Raw genomic sequence first — 19,292 nt, 5'->3', positions numbered from 1 at the left:
CAGTGAAAACACACTGTGCGTTTCACAGAAACATTGTGAACAGAAAAGTGTACTCTCCAATAGTCTTGCTACAATAGTCTGTGTATTGTTATAACAGGGTAAATCAAATGAATGCTATGGCACTTTGTGCTTTCCCATATTTAGATAATGAGGCCATGAGTTATTTTAAGGCAAAGTGCGAAGGGGGGAAAAAGGGTGAAGCTTGCAGAGAGAGAGGGAGGGGGAGAGAGAGGGAGAGACAGACAAAAAAGTCTCCCTTTTGCTCGAGGCTCATTGTCATCCCGAACAGATTCATGTAATATTAACATGTCAGAGCAGAGGAGCAGAACCTATCACGCCGCCCACAGTAATCGGCGATGGTTGGGCCTCCCTCCCAGCACAGGGAGGAGAGGAACATGACAATATCCCTCCTTCTCCCCCAGTGGCTTGAATCCAGGGCCATGTGGGCCTCGGGCCTCCCAACGCCGCCACCGGGCCTGTGTCTCATTTGGTCTGTGTCAACCAATGCAACAGCTAGACTTTCTGTCATCCTCGAGGTGCACGGGGAGTTGTCATTGTCCTGGTAATACAATCGTAGAAAAAGGGAGAATCGGCAGTTAGCAAATGGATACAGTATTTTTTGTGTGATTTAAGTAGCTCATCAGGTGTCTCATTTGAGTCCAGCTCCATCGGTAGGGAGAGAAAAAGTCTCATCAAATCCACTCACCCGATGCAACAGAACACTGTTGTTCATTTCCCAGCTCAGCTAGTCACACAGTCATCTCCAGTGTGGTTTGTCTCAGACAAGGCTCGTTCTGTTTCTGTGCTGCAAAACAAAGAACAAAGCCAAAATTGATTAGAAAGAGCACATGTTCAATGAAGAGAGCGTAGAGGATAAAGGATAAAGTGAGGCCTCTCGGCTGTGATTAAAATAAACTATTGTCCGCGGAGCAATTACTGGTGAGCCATGAAAAGGTGACGGATAAACTACAGGGAAATTATCTCGGCTCTCTGATCCCCAAACGGCAGATTTCAGCCGCGGTCACATCGTTGTCTCCTCTCCTCTACGGGAGCACGTTGAGCAGGAAGCCCGGATCAAAGACGGAACAATCCCGTCATTATCTCAACCATTCAGCGGCGCCAGGTGAGAGCTGACCTCCGGGTCGTTCTCCTTACTTAATTACACCGCATGCCGCCATTTGTGAAGCCTAATGACGTAATCCCCCTCCGCTCTCAGCCCTTGAGACATGAAGGCAAACTCGTATCGATCAGTGGGATACTTGAAAAAGCTATTAGGATTAGGTCCTCTGAGCCTTTTGAAATGTTCTAGACCCAAAACATAAAGGGTGCCAGTTTTTTTTTAAATGTCACAGAACATACAAGGCAAATTGAAAACCTCTTGTGTTTCAAACTGCTCAGTGAAGTAAGACTTTGCTTTCGAAGCATTTGCTTTTGATTAAAGGATCGTTTCTTTTTTCTCTATTGAACAATAGTTACAGCAAAAGACAAACCTTGCTGCTGTTGCTGTAGTTTTTAAGTCAATAATCGCTGAAGTGACAGAAAGATGAATCAGTGCAGACGAACCACAACTTGAAAAGCTTCCTTTTTTCAAGGAGTAATAAAACCTCATTTCAAATCCAAGTCAAATCGATAAGTGCGAAAAGTGATGCAGATCACACAAAGATATCCTGCCCAACATACTGTAAGTCAACAATACCTTGTGGTGCCCTCTGGATAAGCATGTTTTCCATTAAACTCGAATGTCCTTTACTAAGCACCATTTTCCTAACACAGTAGCTTCAGTACAAAAAGAATCCCTGGTCGCACTGTGCATCGTTGCAGAAACGGAAATCTGAGATTGTAGTCTGTATTAATATATGCATATTTGTATCATTTGCATGGGTTTTTCATGTAGCGGCAGATCCCAAAAGTCATTTACGGTTACTTTGTTTTGAAGAACAGGTCTATACCTGGATCTTTTATCAAACAAACCAAATAGCCTTATGTTTTTTTGGTTATTTTCTAGGGCTGTTAACACAAACACATTAATCTATACGATTAATCTATACGATTAATGTGGCCGAGATTAATGCAACAACATTTTTTAACGTTGTTTACGAACGTTTGTTTACGGGACCGGAAGTAAGCCGGAAACAAAACGGCTGCTAGCTGCAGTCGGTTACATCAAGATGGAGATCTTTTGCATTAGAAGTAAAACAGCAGAGAACTGTGCAGAGGGATTACTCCACATGTCAAACAGAAGGAGGGTGAGTGGCAAACTTAAAGCACTATGCTAAGCTCGCTGGGCTAAAATACATGCTCTCTAAAATGATTACCCATTACTTTTAAGATTAAGTCTTTAGTAGAAAAACAGACATTCATTAAAAACAACATTGTAACAACAACATTCATTAATCACCATTAATTGAGGTTGAATGACTTTCAAAATGTGCGATTAATCCGTTATTTTTGTTATTTACTCAAATGTCATTTCTGCCCCTAAATGGTCGCGCATTAACAACCCTGCAGTGCTCTCTGCATGGTTTAACCCGACCCGCAGACACACTCACAGAAACACATACGCTACTAGTCCAGAGACTCACAGGCCCAAAGGTTAGCCAACGTTTCTCTGTATTTGCTCAACATTTAAATCAGCTAGCGCTTGCTAATTTGGGTTTTCAGCTTGTTTCCCTGGACGTTTAGCTTTGAAATGAAATATCAAGGTTGCAACCTCTGACGCCAAGAGCCGCACTACGATAAGTGTTCATTTGTTTTGGAATAGGCATAATAAACCTGAGGAACATGTTTATTCTTCAGAAAACCACCCGACAGACTTTGAGGGATTGCATTGATTTCTAAAAGCTAGTGGAACACAGGTAAGATGACGGGGCCAGAACCTTAGGTCTCTTTTCTGGCCATTTCTGTAGCACTGCTATCTGAACCAAACCGAGCAGAGCAACTCTGTGAGTGCTCACTGCTGCTCTCTACGATAATTAGCGCACGCCTTTACAGGAATCCTGACCAAAGCCATTAGCCTATTTCTCGCTCTCAGACATGCATTAGTGAAAACCAAAGTGAGCCATTACTTCATCTGGAAGTGACGTTATCGTGAGCTTCTCACACATTCTTCAATGTGGAAAAGAAAAGGTGAGGAACGGCGATGCTGTGTCGTGGGAAATGCTCACACCCGAAGGCTAAATGACTCTGAATGAATTACTTGAGTAAATATCCAACGAATAAAATGATCATCCCAATCAGCCCGGCCCTCGTTTCCCACAGAGCAGACTGCGATAGCGTCGCGGCGTGGCTGCACTGTGGAGACGGCTGGATCTCCTCGCCACGAGATGAGGTGACGTTGTGTGGAAAATAATAACCAGATGAGTGCAGTTTGCCCTGCGGCTGTGAAAAGGTAAATCAAAGCTGTTTGATACTTAGTGCCTTTAGTCTCCATAGCTATTCCCCCCTCGCCTTCGCAGACCCCACTCTCCATGTGTTTTGGCTTGTATTCAGAAGCATAGAGGGCGCCATGACAACAGCTTTATTAATCACATCAATCATCGGTAACACCACGGTGACCAAAGGGAGCTCTAATCGCTTCTCACGGGGCCGACAGCATCTTTTGTGAGGGGCTCGTTCCAGTCCGCATTAACTCGACAGCCGTGTTTGTGTGCCTTTCTGTGGGTGTGTGTTGGGGTGGATGGTAGGAAATCTGATTACCTGTCAGTGTGCTGTTTGTGTCATCCGAAGGGCCACGGGGGAAAAGGAAGCCCTTGAACTTGTTTGTAACACTTTTCCCTCAAAGCTTTGTTGTGTCGTGTTCTGTTGCATTAATATCACTTATAGATGAATTTCCTGTTCCTCCCTGTATGGATTTTTGTAAAAGGATACAATTTAGATTTAGTTTTTTGGGGGTTTTTTCTGTAATAAGCGTAATATTTAAACTTTAGGTCTGTCAGTTACCCATTTGGTCACTAGTTGGCATTCAACTGTGTCCCTTTTCAGCCGAGCTCGAGGTTTTATCTTTTTATTCTCATGCCATCGGTTCCTACCAACGCTTTGCACTCACCAAAGAGATCGCAGAGAAAATTAAAATGCAGCAACATCACTCAAATAGATCCAATGGGGCAACAAACACAAGTTTGAAAAACAAACACCCAGCTTCTTGTGAGGAAAAAACTCATCATTGACCTACTTGTCAGAGTCTTGTCATGCATTTAGAGTCGCTTACTTCACTCGTAGCTATTTTAGCTTAACAGTATTTCTTGCAAACCTTTATGTCTCACTGATGGCTTAGTATCTCTAACTAGTCAACTATTTGACCAGATTAGCAATCAGGTCTAATATCTTTTTTATCACTTCAAAAATGATCATAACCAGTAGTGCCACAAGACCAAAGGTACTAGGATGTGCTACTTTTGATTGATTTGTTTACGGCGTTTCCATCCTGGACAGTATTTGTGGTTCCTTGGTGGAGAATCAGCCGTCTCCAGCCGGTCTCCGCATTGCTTTGTCATTCACTGTCATCCTTTATCAGTGTCATCAATCAAACTGTTATTTTCACGCAATTTCTCCACACAACACCTTCTGCGCCTTTTTGATTTTTTTCGTAACATTCTCCCCCTGTCTCCGTGCCTCGCCTTGAACGCAAGCCAGTCGGAGAGCACCCGGCGTTCACAGCGCCCCTTCGAGCCCCCGTTTCACAGCAACAACCAACGTTTGCAGGATAATATCCGTTTGTGACGGCGTGATTCCCCGGCAATCGTACAATGCCTCATTAATTAACCACAACATGAAAGGCACCCCTCACATCATGCACAGTTTCAGACGAACAGGCAGATGGTTCATGATTTCTTAATGGAGAGGATTACTCGCCGCTTTGACAGATCAATGGCAGTAAGGAGGTGAAATTCCGTCTATTGCTCGGCGCGTGCACCCAACCCGCTTTCCGAATGGGGGCCGTTTGTCAGGATGCCACAAAATATTAAAATAAAGGAAAGGCTTGCTTTGAGGCCAAGAGGGTTCGCCCTTCCCCCCCCCGCCCCCTGAGCATGATGAAGAAGATATTGCTTTGTCACATTAAAGCCCAATGGAATCCACCTCAGTGAGAATTAGTACTGCAAAGATAAGCTGTTGTTTCAGGAATCGGAGGATGGCTTCTGTTTTCTGTTTTTTCTCTCTCTCTCTGTCTCTCTCTGCTCAAAGACTCTGAATTGTGCCGGCTGGCAGAAAGGCTTAGGGCAAGCTCCATCAGATAGCTACTAGCTAGTGTTGGCCGGGTAACTGGCACAGTCTCCACGTGTGTTTCTGTGACTCTTATTTTTTGTTGCCCCATCTCCTCGAAATACACTACACTAAACTACCCGTGCGGACACACGCGCCCCGGTATTTGTACAGCATACACAGATGTACTTGGCCTATACTTGCACAGAAGGGGAAGATCTCAGAACGCATGCTGCCTCCAACGTGTGCATTGTTGATCCAGTCTGTGTATTTTGGAGCTGTCGTGTTTTTCCAGTTTGCTTTGAGTGTTGCAACGATTAAGTGCAAAAAGGAGGATCTCTCCCTGAGCTACGTCAGCTCCATCACCAAGAAGGCCCAGCAGAGGAGGTACTTCTGCTTGATTTTTACTTTTATTATATATTCTTCTATTTTTGATTCTTTATATTTTATTGTAAATTTAATATGTTATATTTCCTGCACTTTATTTGTCACGTTGTCCAATGTCTTGTTGTCTTACTGTCTATATATACATATATATGTATATTGGATTCTTTGGCTACATTGACAGCAAAGAGGGCTAACCCAAACAGAAGCTTTCATGCAGTAGCGGTTTGCATATGGAGGACACCATTCACTGTTAATGTGGCCATCTTGCAGGGAGTTCAGGGGTTTAGAATTCCACGCAAGAAACTACACGAAAATGTAAAGCCTCACAAGCACATGCACTATTGCATGGCACCCTGCAGCTCACACAGCTCCTTTAATAGAGGTCAACGGGCCTCTTTCCGACTCCCGCGGGGCCGTCACCCACCTGATACCGTCCTCAAAGGCTTCCCACTCCCCCATCGTTCCATCGGGTTAATTTGAGCCACCGCCACGGAGGAAGTCCTCAACATGACGCTAATAAGCGAAGACACTGCGAAATGAATGAGAACCTTTTTTTTTTTCTTTTCGTTTCAGCCATCACCTTCCATTTCTCTCTTGTGGAAATGTTGAGTGACGATCTACACTGCGACCCCGGGGTCACCATAAAATGAATATTCTAAAGTAGATTTCATAAGGTTGGGACATTTGAAATTAGGAGAATTACCAAAAGTACTAGATGTGTCCTTAAAACTTCACTGTGGAGATTTGGTTGAGATAAAATGATTTCCATAAAACATTCCTGCTAGTAACTCCCTTTTTCTTAGTGCAATGTTCTTATTAGATTGTGCACCATCTTTCCTACAGAGATTTGGTTCTTGTAGCTGGTAGTGTATAGCTTTTAACAAACTCTTACTCAGTTTATAGGAACCCTGACAGCATACATTTCAACACGCGTCAGTGTAATCAGATGATCTTAATCCATTCGTAGTGTTTGGGATGTGGCAGAATGGCTTTGTTCCCCTCATTACTATAATGCCGATGCAAACGGAGATTTGGGTAGTAATGAGTTGGATTAACAGTCTGTCACTACTACTAAATTGTTAATTAAGGATTATCCTTTTCAGCGGTTGGCGTTGACGTTTTTTTTCTTCTATTCTGACCTGTTAGAATCTTTACAAAGACCTCACAGCAAGAATCATGCTTAGAAGGTTTCTAGGACAGAGATTTGAAAGCTATTAGCGCGCGCTCTACCTTTTCCTTGCATCGCATCACCTCCGGGGGGGATATGGGGAGGGGGGGTGCGGGGGGGGGGGACGGATTGGCTGTGTTTTGATGTAGTTGTGGTGACATCTCCCGGTTCACCTACTCTTCTATTTGCTAAAAGACAACAGAAAGTAGCCGAGAGGTTCAAGCTCAGGCGCGAGAAGGGACTCCTTGTAGCTCCTTCATGGAAGGAAACGTGACACAAACTACACTCAGTCTTTTCTTTGCGTGGCAGAAAATTCCACGGAGAGCCAAAATCATTGGGCTGCAGCCTGTTTTGTTTTTTTAATTTTCACCAGTGTCGTCGTGGGATTGGTTTGGGTCGCTCCGTGCGGAAACGGAGGCCAGCGCACGGCCTCGTCTGGGGATTGGAAAGATGAGAAGAGAAAGGAAATGTATTAGCTAAACAAATCAGTGGTGCATTTTAGCCTCCAGGAGGCTTCCTGGAGGAAGACTAATACTCAGAGGCAGTTAGCAGAGTCCCCGGCCAACACCGAAGCACTTGCATAGCGTAAACACACACACACACACACAGAAACCGGTAGATGTTCATCGGTTGACATCCCACAGTAGCTAACTGCGGAAGTTACTGGCACGGTAAATCGGATGAAGTGGAGTGTGTGCGAATGTGAAAGGAGGTTGATCTGTGATTCTAGCGATGTGGGATTTTATTACCCGGATGAGGAGACGACTACCGTGTACTAGTTCAGTCTCTTCTGAACGTCTTTTTAGTATGATGAGGGGGAAATGGTGGGACGGCTAATGAAATATAGGCTCCACTGTAAAGGCTCTTCTAATTAAGTGGAATTGATGGTTTGATGTTCGGGGCCATATACATCTGTATACGGCCAACGGAGTCAAACTTCTGCACATGGCGACCATCTTGGTACGGTCAGCCCGCTCATTCATAACAACCATACATGTACTTTTAAAGTACGTTATAAGCGTCAGATGTAGTTATGACACTGCAAACATTATACGAATAATTATGTTGTGTTCTAAAATAAAATAATGTTCTAAAATGGGTACAAGATTTCCCTTTACATCAAGAAATGCTACATTTTGAAATCCCCATTCTGTACAGAGATGTATTTATGACACTGCATACTTCGGTATTGAACCATTGGTATTCATACGAAAATAATATTGAACTCAACATTATTCATAAGTCTGCAGTGTCATAACAACATCTGTTTGACACCTCAATGTAAGTACAAGTACATGTACCACTACCGACACAGTGTTATGGGTGAGCAAGCTGACCGTACCAAGATGGCCACCATGTGCGCTGCCGTGAGAAATCTAGCCTTTATATATATCTATGTCATGTCTCTGAGTTATGATACTTACTTTTCCCTAATCATCTTCTTTTGACCACGGCATGAAGTCCTTATCAATCCACTTTTTTCTTACAGACCAATAAATGATCAAACTTTGGATCCGATGAGCCGTTTCGAATATATTCTCAAAACTTTGCTCTTTGTGCGTCTACATTTAATAACCATTCTGGATTGAAGCGGTGTGCAGACTGCATGGTGCTGTAATAGCTGTGTCTGCTGCCTCGGGCCAACAGTAAATCACATGCACTACAGCATTCTGGAAAGATAAGGAGCCAGCGAGTGTCAAACACGATCCCTCTGGGCTGACGGACTGTGTAGGGATAACTTTCACTTCATCTCTTTTGATCTTTAGGTTGTCTGCGACATGTGATAGTTTTAACCCAGACTTTGAGGTTATTTGTCGCATGGCAACAACGCTGTGTTAAGGTTAGGGAATGTGTGTGAAAGAAAACGTTGGCACGGCAGTGGCTTATGGCATGATGTGATTCCTACGACTTCTGACCTGGACAGTTCAATAATTATTATTATTATAAAGACTCAACCTCCTGATATAGAACTCTGGTACAGTGCTTTTTTATGAACATGGCACTTATACAGAATGGTCTCCCTACTCACTGTTCTGCAGTTTTGCTTTTTGTCATACCTGACATCTTGTTCTGTGCTTCAGTGTGATTAACACAATCCACAGTTTTCCGTGGCATACCGTCCAACCAGCTACCAAGTGCATATCTGACAAGAATTGTTGGTCGATGTGATTAATGGATAGAAACGTGCAGACGAGAGTCTCCAGTGTCTCCAGAGTAGATGGATACTATGTTCCTTTGCTGAGTGTTTTGTTGTCACGTTACATTGGGTCAGTGCTCTTTTCACAGGGAGCTGAGGCTAAGCGCCCACATTTAGACAGAGCATCATTTGCAGGTAAAAAACTACAGTGGTCTAATTGGGTAGATTCTTCTGCAACATTCAGTTTTACAGTTTCCCATTCATTTTCCAGAATGTGGCGTCCCACCACAGTTTCATAATGAATCCATGCTGGCCACCCTCCTGACCTGATACCAACCGTGTTCGGTTTACTTTGCTTTGTGGGCGGCACTGTTTTGAAGTTACATTTAATTCTATACAAACAATATGATTAAATCCTTTACTGGAGCTGTGTAAAAGAGGAGAAAGTTTCAATTTTGCATCAAAATGCACCAGACTGATGCATTTCCTAAAATGTTAAACATTTTCTGTGCTCTCCTGGGGTCTCTGAGGTCTCATAAAGCACTGTGGGAAATACTGGAGTTGCATAGTAGTCCAGCTCCAAACAAGGTTATTGATAACGCCTCACCTTATGGTGTTGTTGAACTGAAACCAGTTGTGTTTACATGATTATTTGCCTTTAAGAGATATGTTCACAGGTTTTTCTTTTTTTTTCTTTCCATCTGACCCAACAGAGTATTCCTGCCCTTTTTGGGGGGTTTCTCAACATATACACTCACCGGCCACTTTATTAGGTACCCCATGCTAGTAACGGGTTGGACCCCCTTTTGCCTTCAGAACTGCCTCAATTCTTCGTGGCATAGATTCAACAAGGTGCTGGAAGCATTCCTCAGGGAGTTTGGTCCATATTGACATGATGGCATCACACAGTTGCCGCAGATTTGTCGGCTGCACATCCATGATGCGAATCTCCCGTTCCACCACATCCCAAAGATGCTCTATTGGATTGAGATCTGGTGATTGTGGAGGCCATTTGAGTACAGCGAACTCATTGTCATGTTCAAGAAACCAGTCTGAGATGATTCCAGCTTTATGACATGGCGCATTATCCTGCTGAAAGTAGCCATCAGAAGTTGGGTACATTGTGGTCATAAAGGGATGGACATGGTCAGCAACAATACTCAGGTAGGCTGTGGCGTTGCAACGATGCTCAATTGGTACCAAGGGGCCCAAAGAGTGCCAAGAAAATATTCCCCACACCATGACACCACCACCACCAGCCTGAACCGTTGATACAAGGCAGGATGGATCCATGCTTTCATGTTGTAGACGCCAAATTCTGACCCTACCATCCGAATGTCGCAGCAGAAATCGAGACTCATCAGACCAGGCAACGTTTTTCCAATCTTCTATTGTCCAATTTCGATGAGCTTGTGCAAATTGTAGCCTCAGTTTCCTGTTCTTAGCTGAAAGGAGTGGCACCCGGTGTGGTCTTCTGCTGCTGTAGCCCATCTGCCTCAAAGTTGGACGTACTGTGCGTTCAGAGATGCTCTTATGCCCACCTTGGTTGTAACGGGTGGTTATTTGAGTCACTGTTGCCCTTCTATCAGCTCGAACCAGTCTGGCCATTCTCCTCTGACCTCTGGCATCAACAAGGCATTTCCGCCCACAGAACTGCCGCTCACTGGATGTTTTTTCTTTTTTGGACCATTCTCTGTAAACCCTAGAGATGGTTGTGCGTGAAAATCCCAGTAGATTAGCAGTTTCTGGAATACTCAGACCAGCCCTTCTGGCACCAACAATCATGCCACGTTCAAAGTCACTCAAATCACCTTTCTTCCCCATACTGATGCTCGGTTTGAACTGCAGGAGATTGTCTTGACAATGTCTACATGCCTAAATGCACTGAGTTGCCGCCATGTGATTGGCTGCTTAGAAATTAAGTGTTAACGAGCAGTTGGACAGGTGTACCTAATAAAGTGGCCGGTGAGTGTAAACACATATCATCTATCCACGAATGGCCTTTTCTCTGTGAGAAACCACATTACTTTGCCTGTGTTGCTGCCGGCCCTGATGTGTGAGAAGATTCTCTGCAGTCTCAACAGTCCTTTATGTCAATATTATAATTTTCATCTGGTCTCAGGTCAGCTCTCTTTATAACTAAACCCACATAATCCATGTGCCACTGAGAATCCAAACCAGAGAAAAATGCTCTGCACTTGTGTAATTACCCGGGTTTTCTTTTTCCAATGTTCCTCTGTCCGTCTCAAGAGGTTTACCTCTGTTGCAAAAGGAACAATTAATTTTGGGTCACTGCTTTGGGGCATTTGGAAATTAAAAATGTCTCTCTTGGATTATTCATTCTAAAATAAAACAGCTTGATTACTCCCTCAAGAATTTCCCCCTCTACTCATTTCCTTCACCTCTGGTAGGCTTGATAATGGATGACCAACCCCTTGGTAGTTTTTGGGGGGATCAGGATTTCTTCAAACTTAAAGAAAGTCTTTTGTTTTTTTCACAATAGATTCTGCCACACCAACTGTTATGGACTGTAAAAAGTGAAGCTAATTTTTAACATTTTTAGAAGACGCAAGGCTATCCCTTGAATTATCAATACATTCTTCCTTAACTGAACACAGAGCCCTCCCACCATAAAAATCCTTTCAAGAATAATGCCCAGTGTGCACATGATTATTATTATTAGGGCTGTAAAAATGAACGCATTAATCAATGTATTGATGTGGCTGAGATTGATGCAATTAACCCAACACCGGAAGTAAACAAAGTTGACCCCTAGAAATGAAACCGCCACGTGCCTACTGACGTGCGCCACTTAGATTAGAGAGACTGAGATGGTTGTTGAAGGTGGAGAGAGCTTTTTGCATTGGAAGTAAAACTAAACAGAGGCGCGACATCCAGCGGAGAACTGAACCAATTGGAGTTCTGCCTCGAAGATGATCAGGCGTGTGCAGTTTTGTGTTTAACGTTACATACATGCTTTCTTAAAAGTAATGAGTAATCACTCATTACTTTTAAGATTTTGTCTTTGGAAGAAAAACTTAAACGTGATTAGATTTTAAATCTATTCAAAGCCCTACAAATTATGTGTCACATTTACCAAATATTCCTGCCACATGTATGAAAAAAAGAGTCCCAGTAACACCTCCAAAAAGTTTTAAGTCATAAAGAAATGTGATTGTACATGTAAAGGGAAATATATGAACCAAGTAACATTCAAGATATATAACATTGTAGGATTTTGTACTACCTTTGTTTGACTTCCCTTTTGACTGTGAAAATGCAGTGAAAAACGCACTCAACTGAGCGCCAGTAGCGTCAATTGTTGAATTCTTTGGAGCCTTCTGATACCACAAAGCCAAAAGTTGGATCAAATCTGAGTTGTATTTCAACATTTATTGCACAGCATACATTTCTGCCCAACGCATTCCTCTCTCAATGACTCAATGGAAGGGACGCGTGACTCTTTTGGTCATCGGTCGTGCCTTGTTTATTTGTGGCTATCTTAAAGGTTGGGAAATACTGACAAAAGAAAAAATTCAGTTTATTTTGTCTATTTTGGTCATTTTAACAATCTCCCCATGGACAAAACACCGTAAATCTATTTTGAGACCCGTTTTGGATTCTCTGTCCCACCAATTATCCCGACATACATCCCTCACCCCCCCCCTCCATCTTTACTTCCGGTGGATTGGAAAACTGTGGCACTGGGTGAGAGGGGAAGCGCGGGTGTGTATTGCAGGCGTTCCTCTCCTGATTTAATTAGACTGCCAGCCCGAATTCTATTAACCCCACTGGAGAAAGGGGAGGGGTGGATGGGCCCCGCTCGACCCTGATGAAATATTTACTGGTGAGATTTACATGCTCCTTAAAAGCGGTGGGCATCAGGGAAAGTGGTGGAGGAAAAAAGGGGGCAATCTTCCAGTAGGGGTGGGGGGCCTCTGGTGTACACCGTTAAAATATGAAACATTTTCTCTCCATGGGATGTTGACTGCGGCCACAGTAGGGGATGAGAAAAGATTGCAGTTGCAGATCTGTTGGGGAAAGTAGACACAAAGGATAATTTTCGCTGAATGCTTGTTAACCATGCAAAATGTCACCCTCATGCTTTCATTTATTTTGTACTAGTTCAGAGATAAATAACAAAAGCAGAAAGGTTGGTTTGTTGTTGGACTCACGCTTCACTTTCAGGGTGACAGCGAGATGCTTTGTGCATTTCATTTCCTCACCGTGGCGGCAGTCAGCCTCGCAAGGGACAGCATTTAAGTGCCGTTGCACGAGGCGAAGTCGTGATGCTTTGACATTTCTCGAGAAAGACAATAGAATTTGAGCCTGAAATGGAAAAAATACCAATATAAGTATGGCAATTTAGCCATCAGAGATTATTTGATCGAGCGGATGGATTTGTGGTTTAAACGAGAGTAGGGCCCGTCTCAATGTTGAAGGCTCATCAGAAAAATCTCATTAAATTATTCAGGGAGGTTGTGTCTCACCCAAAAGAGGTGAACTACATGTTTTGACATGTGATTGGATTGTGGGATAAGAGGTGAGGGGAGGGGAGGGGGGGTTGGACGTGTGTGCATGCGGACTTGGAATGAACATGTTTACCTTCCACGTCTATCTGGAAGGTTATTAAGAAAATTCTGATCTGGTGACCAGTCAAGTGACATTGTGTTTTTTTTCTTTCTTTTGAATGATTTTCATAAAAAATCCTCCAGATTATTTTTAAAGGTTGCTTCATTCACTCTTTGCTAATCCAACAGCCGTTTGGACTTAGAGAACATTTAAGTCACTCACCTTTCTTAGAATGAAGCTCCGAAAAGAGACAGACATGGGGCCAAAACATAAATGTAGTAGTAGTCACTTCTTACACTGATATTCATGTTGACAAGCTTCATGCTGGGGGAAAAAGGGAAGTTCTCAATCTGCCTCTGCAGCATAATCCACTCTTCTGACGCCCATCTGTGCGCTCAGTATGTTCTGAAAATTCAATATTCTGCCAAAATGCTTCAGAGCTTCAGGAACGCCACAGAAGCCGTGTTTTTAGCCATGTTCTGGCGATGCTATGACTGCAGCATCCTGAGCATACGGGTGGACAGTGGGAAAGCAGATTAAGTTGCAGAAGGGCTGACTGTGACAACTCTAGAATCCATTGTAATGACTGAAATCACCATTGCTGCTTTCCACCCACATGAGGGTACGATTTACAAAAAACATCTCTGAGAGAATCATTTGAAATCAGTGCACTCTTCATCAACGTGAAGTCACGGAGATGTTGAGGGGGTTGTACTGTATGGGGGGATGGGTATAAGGAGCAGGAAACAGCTTAGACTTTCATGGAAATGCATATCCTTGAATCCTTGATCTGTGGTAAATAAGGTGTTGCATGCAAATTCAGAAGAGGGAGACGTGAGCAATGTATATGAAATATACAAGTACATAATACTTGTCTTGAGATGACAGTACAAGCTGTTTCACCTGATGTGGGGGAGATAGGAAACGGAGCGATAAAGCTATCACAAGATGTTTATGCTGTGCTTACATGGCCAGATAAGTAGCATGCTTTTCCCTGTTTGACTGTAGAATGTAGCAAACAATGTGTTCTGGTACTGATATGATCCCGTCAGGATATGCATATGAGTTTTAAGGACATTTACCATCCTATACAGGGTTTGCATGAACATTGTTAGCAAGGTCACTGGAACTGTACCACCTTTGACTGAACTACAACAAAATAATGGTCATAGACTTGCTTCTTCCACGTCGCAACTGCCGCCCGATGGTCATGGGTAATGCAGTATTTAGAGTGACACGCCATCCCAGATAGAAAGACATTGAATTTGTCCCATCAGACTTTCGTCATTCTACGGCAAGGACCATTGTTAATTCAAAAAAGTACATTTCTGCATTGTTTTCAACTCAAGTGCCGGTTTTCCCCAAAATTGCTGAGAGTGGTCTTCACCACCCAAAATACGGTTTAATTGCATCAATTAGTGCCGGTGTACTTCCTGGCATTCATTGCTGACCCTAATGATTCTTCTCCTCCCAGTAGGCCCATTCCCACCTGCCCAACTGCTCCCGTCTAATTGACACCGACTGGATGTTGTCACCCGGCACGAAGCCGCTAATGAACAAACTGCTGTTTGACTACTAACTTTGCTAAGCTAGCTCGCTGGAGCGGTGGAGGGCAGGCACGGCGAGCTGTTTCCCTCCCCCCCACTCGGCCACTCCTGTGGGCGGAAGCCAGGCCTTTCATCCCCACCGAGGCCTCCTGCCAACAAAGCAGTGAATAATTCACAACCTTCTGGATGAATGAGCTGCTACAAAGTGTCTGCTTTTTCAACGCCTTAAAGTCAACATAAAAAAAAGACACCTCGTCGATGTTTTTATCAGTTCCCAAAAAATTGCAACAAGTCTCCTCAGAGAAGACTTAAGTCATGTCTGTGACATTTTTGGAAAAACACATTTTTCTTAGTGCATTTTAACACATCATATTTGTCACTGTTAATCTTGATTATTTTTTTTTACCCTTTTTCCCTGGCATGAAAAAAAAGCCATACATCCGTAGAGAAAACACGGTTTTGATATATTTTTTTTTTATGGTACGTGCCGAAAACATACAAACAATGCTGAGAGTGAAAGTAAAATACGGGGTAGTGGAAGTGTATACAATTACAATGTCAGCACAAAGCCATATGCTTTCTGGCAGCATAATGAAGACAGGCTGGAGAGAGCGCGAAAAAACACAGCGCGAGCCACAGCAGTTGTGTCTGGAGGCATTGGCTACAAACTCCTCCCAGTAAAGAACTCGGTGACCTCGGGAGTCCTTGCATATTTTTTGACGGCTATAGTTTGCAACGTCAACGGAACCAACATGCGGGAGAGGAGCCCGACGAGCCAAAAATCACAATGCAGATATTTTCATGGTGTGTGGATCTTTCTGTGATTTTTCCGTGATTGTCTGTGTAATAAGTGGAAAACGCTCCGCCGTGTTTTACCTTTTGAGCCAAATACTTGTTTTAACTATACAAGTCTTAACCAGAGTCAGTAAAAGGATACTCACACCAGTGAATTAGCGTGTGCTGGTATTGCCCTGACCCGGTGTAGTGAATTCGCCATGAGTAACTCATATAATCAAGCATTGTTGTGAGTGTAATGTCAAGCAGTGATGTTGTGTGAGTGTAAACGTGTTTCCAGGTTATTTAAAATGTTACAATTATTCGACAAGGAGTTTCACCATGAAAAGCTTTATTTTTATATTTCTCTCCACCCCCGTCTACCATGCTGTTTTTTTTTTTTTTTGCAAAAGGAGAGACGTCAGTAGTGCAAGTCCGAATAAAAGGACGCTGGCTTGATGAAGACGTTACCTCATTGTTTGTCTCTTCAATAATCCACATTGTAGACTACCCCAGATGTTACCGGTCTTGACACCCCTGGGTCTGGCGCCGGTTACATCTACCTTGTCACTGGTGTTTCCTCCGGTGTCCAATCACCTGCATCTTCTCAGTGTGTTTAAACATGGCTGTCCCTTGTCTCGTAGTTTGTTTTACTAACTTCAAAGTTAAGTTATTTCCACTCGGCATTCCCATTTCTTGTTTTTTTCACAACGATGAATAAATGTTCAATGTTTCTAAACACTAAAGATGAGTCTTGCAGATGATGTAGTAATATTACCGTAAATTCATGTTAAAGTAAATATTATACATACAAATCAAGTTATTTTATTTTGGCACAAGGAGTAGCTCCAAATGCTACAATACCCATGAATCTTAGCTGGAAGTGGAATCTGAAGACTTAATAGTTTTTGGTGTTTTGCCCAAAATTGAGCCATCCTGCCAAATTTACTCCAAATAGATCCGGCCTCTAAATCAACTTTCCAAAAGGCACTCCTTAGTTTTACCCTGTCCTTGATGTTGAAAGCATTTCAAACTAAAGTAGACGTCTTTCTGCACACACACACACGCTTGTATCTTTTGATTTTTATTGGAAATCCAGATATTGCGGTGGTTACACATCTCTTTTGTACTGACGACTAAATCAGAAGCAATTTACGTCCATCCACTCCGATTATCAGGCACCTACTTTTGTCTAAGCAGAAACATTTTTCAACAGCTGCCATTACTGTCATTACACCAATTATTAGTTATTGCGTCCACTATTGTCATCTTAGCTGGCTCATTGCAGCAGCCAAAATGGAAACAATTCAAAGCTCATTACGTACCTCCTCACAATACAAGATGAGGGGGAATGGTTGATAACATCACATATGCCTGTGAGTAGTGGTAAAAACCTCATAAACCAAAGCCAGGCGCTCCGATAAATCCGCAGTTGACTGTCAATACGGCCTTTGGAACACTGTATTTATAGCTCGCCTACGTCACAAAACCCACTCTTACTCACTCACTGTTTGAAGTCTTCTCTCCTTCTCTCTCTCTCTCGCCTCTCTCTGCACTTTACCTTGGGCAACAACAAGCTAAAACATAATCAAATGTATCCATACACAGCAGTAGCCCGAAATGCGTGTTTGACAGGCCTTACGTGTCTCACACAAACACTCAATTCACAGAAAGCTGCACCTGTGGCTTCTATTCCTGGCAGCTGTTTCATCCACCTTCCAGTCTGTCACATCTTTTCTTGTGTATCTGTGAGCTCTTGAAATTAGTCAGATGTGGTTCATATTTGGATTTGTTGAGAGGAAGAAGAAGCATATGTACTGCTGGCTCTTCATTTTTTATTTGAATAAAACATGTAGACCTTGAGCAGCATTGCATCGTTTCAGCTTGGATGGAGTTTTTCCATTTGTGCATTCACGGAAGCGTTGACCCTTTGCTGCAATGTACAGGCCTTCTCACGAGTTGCTGACACTCAGGGTCATTGAAATGAACAAAAGCCTGAAGGCAGCATCCATGCATGCGTAGTATTGTGCGGTCAAAGCTGTATTATTAGTGATATGGAGCCCACCGTGAAGTGCTTTACACATAATCACAAGGATGCTGTGTCTACTGTACATCCTGACCCCCGTCTCCAGAGGTGAATGTGACTTTATTGAAGTGCAGATCTGCTGCTGGTATTACACAGCTGGCAGCGCTCAGATCAGCCTACAGCTTTGATCCCTTACTGCAAACAGATTCAAAGGTTGATGAAGGTCGCGGCCACAACGAGCCGCTCGCTGCTGCAAACAAATTACGTCACAAGCCTCTTCCCCTTTTCTACACTTAATATTAAAAGTGGGCAAGGTCTTGTTTACCATCAAAACTGGTCCAAGGCGCTTCAGACCCAAGTGTTTAATCGGTTATGGGAAAAACTCCGGCCTCTTGTATCAGGCTACATAATGTCCTTGCATTAAAATGTTCTGAAATAGAAAATGTGAAAAAGCACCATTGCTTTGAATCATCTCAAACCCATATCATTGTTGCAGCTTAGTGTGGAAGGAACATGTGGTGTTCCTGATGGTGTGAGGACACATTTTGGGTGTGCAGGAGTGTCCCTGGCCCAAACCACACTCCCCCCGGGGCCAACAGAAGTGTCCCCAGATGGGTTACCCGGGGCTTGGACATGCCCATCGCAAAAAAACAAAAAGGGAAATTCATTGTGATTATGTGATCGACATTAAGTGTGGTGAGACTCCATTCTGATGCTAAAAAACAGAGTTACAGAGGGGTGACGGTGTGTTTTATAATACTGACGGCTTGTCCGGGAATAAATCCCACCTCGATGAATGTTTACCCACATCTCTTTCGGGCGCTGTATTAACCGGGAAGGGAAGTTATATTGGTGGAAAATGCATAAAAAAGTCAGATGCGTTTAAGTAAAAAAAACATGAAGAGAAGATCTAACCCTGTGGACTTAAATCTGTGAAATGTATCTATGTTTTTTATCCATTTTAATAGGCAATCGGTGTCAGGGGAAGATAGACGGTCATTGAAAGAGTGCCATAGTGAGGGAGGATGAGGGAACAGTCTAAAGAAGAGAGAGTATTGACTAACCAATAGGACATCACAATAAAACCTTATCTGATGACTGATTGTGTGATAACATTAAGATGGGGCTGTGGCATCTTTCATTTCATTCCCTTAGCACCCTAAGTTGAGGTATAAATTATTTTGAATGCTTGCCATCTGTAGTCACTGAAGTTAAACAGGCGTCTTTGGATGAGACCTACTTCGTGCTGGAACCGTATTAATATTCATAAAAGTGCCCTCCTCTGGATAGAGTGTTTATATGTACAGGGAGTAGCACGGAGCATCTGCTGACACGCCGACTTGCCCGATAAGATGTTCAACGGGAAATGAGCTTTGGTTGGAAGTATATGTGAAGTTCCAAACTGAGCATAACTTGGAAGAGAAGTACTGATGAAACATACCCCAAGCACATTCTACTGAAAAAAATGAATAACAATTTCGC

At 43.1% G+C, this 19,292-nt stretch overlaps 1 long non-coding RNA gene across 2 annotated transcripts in view; it reads right to left on the bottom strand.

Moving 5' to 3' along the window:
* Positions 1-425: 425 nt before the first annotated feature.
* LOC119211645 (uncharacterized) overlaps positions 426-19,292 on the bottom strand; it is a 29,821-nt gene continuing 10,954 nt past the window's right edge. The window contains exons 2-3 of one of the 2 annotated variants that reach the window (XR_009942705.1): positions 707-805; positions 426-559 (exon numbers count right to left, since the gene is read on the bottom strand). This is a non-coding gene — a long non-coding RNA (uncharacterized LOC119211645). Of the gene's footprint in view, positions 560-706; positions 806-12,274; positions 12,923-13,117; positions 13,221-19,292 lie in introns of those variants that run through there. The other variant, XR_005119780.2, reaches the window with a different exon arrangement.

The sequence above is a fragment of the Pungitius pungitius genome, chromosome 2, assembly GCF_949316345.1.
Source record: "Pungitius pungitius chromosome 2, fPunPun2.1, whole genome shotgun sequence".
Lineage (NCBI taxonomy): Eukaryota > Metazoa > Chordata > Actinopteri > Perciformes > Gasterosteidae > Pungitius > Pungitius pungitius.
The sequence above is the reverse complement of the archived record's forward strand: the minus strand, read 5'-3'. Positions and strand labels throughout refer to the sequence as shown.